This window comes from Acyrthosiphon pisum, chromosome A2 (assembly GCF_005508785.2).
Source record: "Acyrthosiphon pisum isolate AL4f chromosome A2, pea_aphid_22Mar2018_4r6ur, whole genome shotgun sequence".
Taxonomy (NCBI): Eukaryota; Metazoa; Arthropoda; class Insecta; order Hemiptera; family Aphididae; genus Acyrthosiphon; species Acyrthosiphon pisum.
Window position 1 is genome coordinate 23,768,471 of NC_042495.1, and position 9,444 is coordinate 23,777,914.

Sequence of the window (9,444 nt, forward strand, 5' to 3'; positions counted from 1 at the left end):
AACATTACATAAAACCAAACGTTTTTGGTATAATAATAGGTTATATGCCTTTTTTACGGAGGTAAGTAATAACATGAGAAAGAGTGTAGGGTACATAATTATAGTATTACATTTTATAGCATTAATATTATAATATATAGGTACTATGATGGTATTTAATATTGACTATTGTATAATGTAACTATTACAAATAATTTATAGACTAGATATGGAACAAAAATTCAGTTTAAAGTAAATTAAATTTACTATATTATAGTACTATGTATCAGAATAAAATAGGGTATTTTTATATATATAGATTATATATAGTGTATGTACGGAAACATGGCACATTGTCACTAAGTACCATACTTAAAGATTTAATTGTTAGATCAGGCTCAGTACTTTTTACATATATTTGTGTTTGGTTTGCAGAACACACACAACCCGAATTCAAAAATATGTAATATAATTATTCTGGTAAAGTTTTACTTAAATTTAAAACAATAAAATTCATATTGTTGATAGGTACTGAATATATTGACTGTAGTAGCATGATGAGTATTTTTAATAATATTTTAATAAAATAATATTTAGTCATCATAGGTATGCTAATTAAGATAAATATTATATTATTTTATACCTAAATATTAAAAATGTTGATGGATGATGGTAGGTGCATCTACATTCTATATTATGTCTACATTTCAAAATACATACATCATAGATTTGAATTTGGTCATTTTATTTTATCTGAAAGATGACAAGTTTTTGCTGGTCAGATCAAAGCTTAAATTTGTATTGTACTTTATATAGTATGTTTGAAAAAGAACATTATTCAAATAGGTATTCCCGGTTCTATAATTTTTAAAAAACGAGCTTTGATCCAACCTACTAAATGTTCTCTACTTTTAAATAAAACAAATTAACAAGATCCATCTATTGTACAGGGCATGAGAGTTTTTCTTGTAAGAAATTTTTTTGTACCAAAAATCGTACCGGCTCACTCCCTTAAGCAGTAAACTTATGCTTGGCCTGTTTATTGTTTAAAAACTATGGTTTTATCAACAGTATAGTTTCACAATAGTACGTTTAAGTTAACTTTATGTACATTTTTTTTTGTACGTTAAGAGGACGACACACAGGGATTTGTTGTTTTCGTTTGCAAGCGTACTGTATAGGAAATTTGACGTTTAAAACAATACAATTTATCATTTAGTACATTTAAATTTACTCTGTTAATTTTAAATTTAGAAATAATTTACCTCTTATAAAAATTCTCTTATAAAAATTAAAGATAAGATTAATATCTAGGGCGTCTCGGAGGGCTTTTAGTGATATCTTTACTAAAAATTAAAATGGCAGTTATCAATTTTTTTAGAATAAACATAACTTACTTAAAAATATTAATATGAAGAAAATCCTTTGAACCGCTCTGGATAATATTCTTACCTTTAAATTGTATAAGATGTAAATTCACTTGAATTTTAGAAATTACAATGTAAAATGTGTTATTGTGAACGAAAATTTACAGCTTTGTATGTTTGTAAGTTGGAGGCAACAAATGCCCAAAGCAAACTTCCTTCCATTTTACTCTATCATGAACTCCTTCATTAAAGTAGTATACCCCTGGTTGTATTTTGTCTTATTACCTTGAAACAAACATATCTTATCAGAAATGTTTTTTTTTTTTTGTTTAAACTTAATTAAAATCCACAATTAAAACTTCAACGGGAACAATACAGATTATACATATTTTTGCATTAGATTCTTAGCTGAGCGATGTATATATTGGTTTTACTGTGATATGGTTTTTCTCATAGTCGTTAATGATATTGTTTTTCTCAAGGTTTGTTAATGATAGAAAATTGAGTTAAATATATTTTTTTTAAAAACCTACAAAAGTTGTACTCGTAGTATTTTTTTGAAGTATATTAAGTTCAACCTTTGACACAGTTTTCCTTAATTCTTTTAGATTAAAGATTGGTAATTTTAGTATTTCATTATATTGATTATTGATACATACATAAATTAAATTGATTTTATTTTATAAATTTAGAATATTAGGTGTTGCGTACCAGGATGCAAAACTGTTAATATTAATGTTACTAGTGATGAAGATATCAGATTATTACGACCTAAAAGAGTAAATATTATAAACATTCATAAATATTGTTTTAAAATAATTGTTGATTTCCATCCATTGAAGTTTTTTTTTTTTTATTTTGTAGGAAAATTTAATTAACTGGAGTTTAATATTACAAGTAAGGTTAACTTTGGACAGTTGCATATGTGAAAGGCATTTCCGACGCGAAGATCTTAGATATCCAAGAGTATTTATAGATGGTCCAATTATAATAAAACCATCATTAGTTCCTTCTGCAATGCCAATTCCAATTGATAATGTTGAGGAGAAGTATGGTTCAAAAAGACCCTCCTTTGATGTCGGATCAAACAAAAAAAAAAAAAAAAATTCCAATTAATGCTACTCAATCTTATGCTAGAAATAATTTACAAGGTATGTAAAATATTCTTGCTAAAATAAATTTCAACTTGTGATTTAAATCCATCATTACAATCAAATACTGTAATTAAATAATCTTTCAGATAATACAGATTAGTGTTCTCCATCTAATAATTCCATGTCAACTGATGACTGTTCAACCATAGAATAAAAGCTAATACACAACTCGAGTAATACTTACTACTTAACTTTAAATATTTCTGGAATTCTAAATATTATGAAACCAAACCGTTAATTTAATTCATTATTTTTATTGTATTTACATATTTTTAAGTGTATTTATAAGTCATTTGTATTTTTGTAAAAAAAAACTATCATTGTAATCTTTTATGTTAATTTTAATAACACTACATTTAGTGTTATAACGAGGGTTCGAGAACTGCCAGGAATAGTAAATACATTCCAAGTTATTATTCATATTCTAATTAAATTTATTTCAAACTGGAATGGTACAATTCCTGCAAACAAAAAATTATGTATATGTTTGTTAGGTTATATAGAAAAATGACAACTTTATAGCAAACTATTTATACCACATGATGAACAATGTATATTGTTATGTTTTACACACAGTGGTGCTGAGTTCAGTTAAAAATAGTGGTTCTTCGAAAACTAGAAGGTCTATTTTCATTGGATTTTCGTATATAAAGTGTTGCCATTCGTCACATTATATCATACTATAGTAATAGTAGCAAATTAGTACAAATTAGTATTTTTTTCTATATAGATATTTAAAACTACTTATAATGTAATTGATTGATATAATAATTTTGATATTTCACCATTATATGTTTAACCTACGTTTGTTATTATCCGAAGTTAATAGATTCAAAAACTACTGGACTGTTTTCAATAAAAAGTTATACCAATAGTTTTCTTGAAAGTGTTTATAGTTTAATTTTTCAATAAGTATATCTAAGTAGATGAAGGGTCATAGCCATTTTCATCCAAAAATATGTTATTCTCATTCTCTCCTGGCAGATTTGCTCCAAAAGTATAAAAAAAATATAATTCTTGATAATTTTCATTCAATAAGGAATTAAGAATAAAATTAATGTTTATGTACAATTAGGGTTTTAAAATGTCATGAAATTTATTTTCTTTTTTACACTCATATAAAAATAAAACATCTAACAACTATTAATAATACATATGTTAATTTGTGATTCATAACAGAAAACCTTTCTTATTTAAATGTTGATTGTTGATATAGGTAGTATATAATAATATAAGAATTATACAAATGTATTGACATAATTATAGTGTAATATAAATATAAATACATTATATTTATACATTTATATATTGAAACAAAACATAAAACATATTTACCTTATACCTGAAGTTATACCTATTCAAAAGTAACGATATATAATTAAAAATTACTCAATACCTTTATTATGCTTTGTGTTTTAATAATAAATAATAAATTGATAATAATAATAATAATAATAATAATAATATTACGCACGTTCATACATTCATGTAAAAATGAGACCGACTTTGAAGACGTAAACTTATAAATTAAGAGGACGTGATACCCGCATGTGTTGTCTCCGTCTTACAAGTGTATAACATACAGGGGCAGATTTACCCATAGGTCACCAAGGCACGTTCCTAGGGCGCAATATTTTTTGGGCCGCAATTTTTTAGTTAATTTTTACTTTTTAGTTTTTCATAATTTCATAATTATGTTTACTTAAATTTATATTTTATATTAATTTTTTTTCGTATACAACTTGCATGAAACTGGAGAATGGCTCACGTAGTCAGGTCGCAGTAACGTTTAATATATAGGCTATAATAACCTTGCCATTTAAATTTAATCCTGCGATCGGCGTGCGTCGCGCTACGCCGCCACCGCTAGAGCCTAGAGGTTCGACATCGACACTCGACGAGGCAGTTGCCGGCGTTGTCTATGTTAATGCATGGGGGATGGTATACGGGTGTGCGGCGTAAGCACACACAATATTGTGAATGGCGCATGCGCAAAACGCCAGCCAAGGCAGTCACATATCCTGCCTCAGGCCGCCGGGTACATTGTATATAGCCGCTCTACTAGCTATGTGGGGGACAGCTTGCACAGTGCTTACTGGAATGACCCGCCTCACCCCGCACCCGGCACCACAATTAGAATTCTGATTTCCAGATGTCTTGATAAAGTAATTAATAATAATAAACATAGTGCGTACAGCATACTGCTCAGAAATCTGCTAATCGATTACGATTATAGAGACTAGAGTGCTCACCACCAAATCATAAATAATTTTACTACAGATAAATCAGGGCGCAAAATAATTTAATAAGTTAGGTACTTAAACAACCAATTTGTCCGGCCCTTGCCGGTCGTCCCCATAATTCGATTATTTGACCGGCCCATCGGGAAATTTCTTAATCACCCGATCTGCCAGCCCACCGCTGCTGCATAAATATTTTTTTCAATTCGCAATAGGTAGGTAGGTACTTAATAATTCGAAACTGTAACGCGTCTCTCAATATAGAAATAACTCTTAAAAAGTAATTTCTATTAGTTATCTCTTTGTTATTTCCCAATATCTCGGTAAATATTCATCATTGGTCTAAAATGAAAATAGGTGAAATGACGCGTGTCAAAATTTCACGTAGGACAAAACCATAACCTCAATTTTGATAAAAGTGGACTTGGACCCTCTCAGGTACAGAGTCATATTTTAATGATTCCGTGTTGTGTTCGTGAACAAAATTTATTGCAATAATATTTTTCTGGAATAATTAGGATTTGCATATCTGCACGTCGTCCGTACGATACTAACTACTAGCTTGTGACTACTCAACAAGTGGCTGTTGCAGAATTCTGAACAGAGTGCAGCTTGCTATTTGACTTTGCACTGCGAGCGTCTGATGTTGTGATGTTCATGATTTTGTTGTAAAAGAAAACAAATAATTTTTGATAATTTACATTACGATAAATGTAATAATTATTTTATTAAATTAATTGAAGTGTTAAAACTTATTTTTTACTGTTTAAGATATTATTATTTAAACAAATGTTGCAGATTGAGAATTTAAATTTGGGAGGTCCGAGGAATACCTACCATCATTACGATTTAGCGGTGTAAAAGGTAAAATATGTTATTATGTTAGATGACAATTTAATAATTTCAAATTTCATTTTGAACCTTCTTAAATGCTTACATGTACCTATAACTATGATAGTATTGTATTCTTTGATTTTATTTGAAGCTGCTGAAATAAAACCTAGTCAGACAGTGAACGGACATACAATGGTAATTATAATATTAGTTATGCAGATAAGTCATACGTTGTTTATATACTTATATATGTTGAGCTATAATAATGGTGTACCTACTGAAAACTATAAAAATAAATCATTTGTTCCCAATCTTTAGATTAATAAATTATAAAACTCTAAGGTTACACTTAAACTTTACAAATTATTATTCAAATTTTTAGTTTTAATTGTGTAAATTGATGATTTTTAAATGCTCTGCATTATCCGAGGTATTATCAATAATTATTTTCAAATTTCTACTCAGCTAAAGTCACATAAAAATATATTATAATATAACGTTTGTATGTTTGATTTTCAATGGGCAACTGGTATATGCACATATTTTTATTCGATTATTTACTTACTTTGTTAGAAAAAAAAAAATTATCTTATAGACTAGATATGGAACAAAAATTCAGTTTAAAGTTAATTAAATTTACTATATTATAGTACTATGTATCAGAATAAAATAGGGTATTTTTATATAATATATAAATATTATTATATAGTTATAATATAGATTATAATATAGATTATATATAGTGTATGTACGGAAACATGGCACATTGTCACTAAGTACCATACTTAAAGATTTAATTGTTAGATCGGGCTCAGTACTTTCTACATATATTTGTGTTTGGTTTGCAGAACACACACAAACCGAATTCAAAAATATGTAATATAATTATTCTGGTAAAGTTTTACTTAAATTTAAAACAATAAAATTCATATTGTTGATAGGTACTGAATATATTGACTGTAGTAGCATGATGAGTATTTTTAATAATATTTTAATAAAATAATATTTAGTCATCATAGGTATGCTAATTAAGATAAATATTATATCATTTTATACCTAAATATTAAAAATGTTGATGGATGATGGTAGGTGCATCTACATTCTATATCATGTCTACATTTCAAAATACATACATTATAGATTTGAATTTGGTCGTTTTATTTTATCTGAAAGATGACAAGTTTTTGCTGGTCAGATCAAAGCTTAAATTTGTATTGTACTTTATATAGTATGTTTGAAAAAGAACATTATTCAAATAGGTATTCTCGGTTCTATAATTTTTAAAAAACGAGCTTTGATCCAACCTACTAAATGTTCTCTACTTTTAAATAAAACAAATTAACAAGATCCATCTATTGTACAGGGCATGAGAGTTTTTCTTGTAAGAAATTTTTTTGTACCAAAAATCGCACCGGCTCACTCCCTTAAGCAGTAGACTTATGCTTGGCCTGATTATTGTTTAAAAACTATGGTTTTATCAACAGTATAGTTTCACAATAGTACGTTTAAGTTAACTTTATGTACATTTTTTTTTGTACATTAAGAGGACGACACACAGGGATTTGTTGTTTTCGTTTGCAAGCGTACAGTATAGGAAATTTGACGTTTAAAACAATACAATTTATCATTTAGTACATTTAAATTTACTCTGTTAATTTTAAATTTAGAAATAATTTACCTCTTATAAAAATTCTCTTATAAAAATTAAAGATAAGATTAATATCTAGGGCGTCTCGGAGGGCTTTTAGTGATATCTTTACTAAAAATTAAAATGGCAGTTATCAATTTTTTTAGAATAAACATAACTTACTTAAAAATATTAATATGAAGAAAATCCTTTGAACCGCTCTGGATAATATTCTTACCTTTAAATTGTATAAGATGTAAATTCACTTGAATTTTAGAAATTACAATGTAAAATGTGTTATTGTGAACGAAAATTTACAGCTTTGTATGTTTGTAAGTTGGAGGCAACAAATGCCCAAAGCAAACTTCCTTCCATTTTACTCTATCATGAACTCCTTCATTAAAGTAGTATACCCCTGGTTGTATTTTGTCTTATACCTTGAAACAAACATATCTTATCAGAAATGTTTTTTTTTTTTTGTTTAAACTTAATTAAAATCCACAATTAAAACTTCAACGAGAACAATACAGATTATACATATTTTTGCATTAGATTCTTAGCTGAGCGATGTATATATTGGTTTTACTGTGATATGGTTTTTCTCATAGTCGTTAATGATATTGTTTTTCTCAAGGTTTGTTAATGATAGAAAATTGAGTTAAATATATTTTTTTTTAAAACCTACAAAAGTTGTACTCGTAGTATTTTTTTGAAGTATATTAAGTTCAACCTTTGACACAGTTTTCCTTAATTCTTTTAGATTAAAGATTGGTAATTTTAGTATTTCATTATATTGATTATTGATACATACATAAATTAAATTGATTTTATTTTATAAATTTAGAATATTAGGTGTTGCGTACCAGGATGCAAAACTGTTAATATTAATGTTACTAGTGATGAAGATATCAGATTATTACGACCTAAAAGAGTAAATATTATAAACATTCATAAATATTGTTTTAAAATAATTGTTGATTTCCATTCATTGAAGTTTTTTTTTTTTTATTTTGTAGGAAAATTTAATTAACTGGAGTTTAATATTACAAGTAAGGTTAACTTTGGACAGTTGCATATGTGAAAGGCATTTCCGACGCGAAGATCTTAGATATCCAAGAGTATTTATAGATGGTCCAATTATAATAAAACCATCATTAGTTCCTTCTGCAATGCCAATTCCAATTGATAATGTTGAGGAGAAGTATGGTTCAAAAAGACCCTCCTTTGATGTCGGATCAAACAAAAAAAAAAAAAAAAATTCCAATTAATGCTACTCAATCTTATGCTAGAAATAATTTACAAGGTATGTAAAATATTCTTGCTAAAATAAATTTCAACTTGTGATTTAAATCCATCATTACAATCAAATACTGTAATTAAATAATCTTTCAGATAATACAGATTAGTGTTCTCCATCTAATAATTCCATGTCAACTGATGACTGTTCAACCATAGAATAAAGGCTAATACACAACTCGAGTAATACTTACTACTTAACTTTAAATATTTCTGGAATTCTAAATATTATGAAACCAAACCGTTAATTTAATTCATTATTTTTATTGTATTTACATATTTTTAAGTGTATTTATAAGTCATTTGTATTTTTGTAAAAAAAAACTATCATTGTAATCTTTTATGTTAATTTTAATAACACTACATTTAGTGTTATAACGAGGGTTCGAGAACTGCCAGGAATAGTAAATACATTCCAAGTTATTATTCATATTCTAATTAAATTTATTTCAAACTGGAATGGTACAATTCCTGCAAACAAAAAATTATGTATATGTCTGTTAGGTTATATAGAAAAATGACAACTTTATAGCAAACTATTTATACCACATGATGAACAATGTATATTGTTATGTTTTACACACAGTGGTGCTGAGTTCAGTTAAAAATAGTGGTTCTTCGAAAACTAGAAGGTCTATTTTCATTGGATTTTCGTATATAAAGTGTTGCCATTCGTCACATTATATCATACTATAGTAATAGTAGCAAATTAGTACAAATTAGTATTTTTTTCTATATAGATATTTAAAACTACTTATAATGTAATTGATTGATATAATAATTTTGATATTTCACCATTATATGTTTAACCTACGTTTGTTATTATCCGAAGTTAATAGATTCAAAAACTACTGGACTGTTTTCAATAAAAAGTTATACCAATAGTTTTCTTGAAAGTGTTTATAGTTTAATTTTTCAATAAGTATATCTAAGTAGATGAAGGGTCA

General features: G+C 27.1%; 2 long non-coding RNA genes across 2 annotated transcripts; both read left to right on the plus strand.

Moving 5' to 3' along the window:
* The first annotated feature begins 1,216 nt into the window (after positions 1–1,216).
* Positions 1,217–3,328, plus strand: LOC103308909. The gene is made up of 3 exons (XR_510559.3): positions 1,217–2,125; positions 2,211–2,497; positions 2,587–3,328. It is a non-coding gene; the product is annotated as an uncharacterized LOC103308909 (long non-coding RNA).
* Positions 3,329–4,950: 1,622 nt separating this feature from the next.
* On the plus strand, positions 4,951–9,335 carry LOC103308908. Its single transcript, XR_003839548.1, has 6 exons — positions 4,951–5,453; positions 5,539–5,604; positions 5,726–5,769; positions 8,046–8,132; positions 8,218–8,504; positions 8,594–9,335. It is a non-coding gene; the product is annotated as an uncharacterized LOC103308908 (long non-coding RNA).
* Positions 9,336–9,444: the final 109 nt, after the last annotated feature.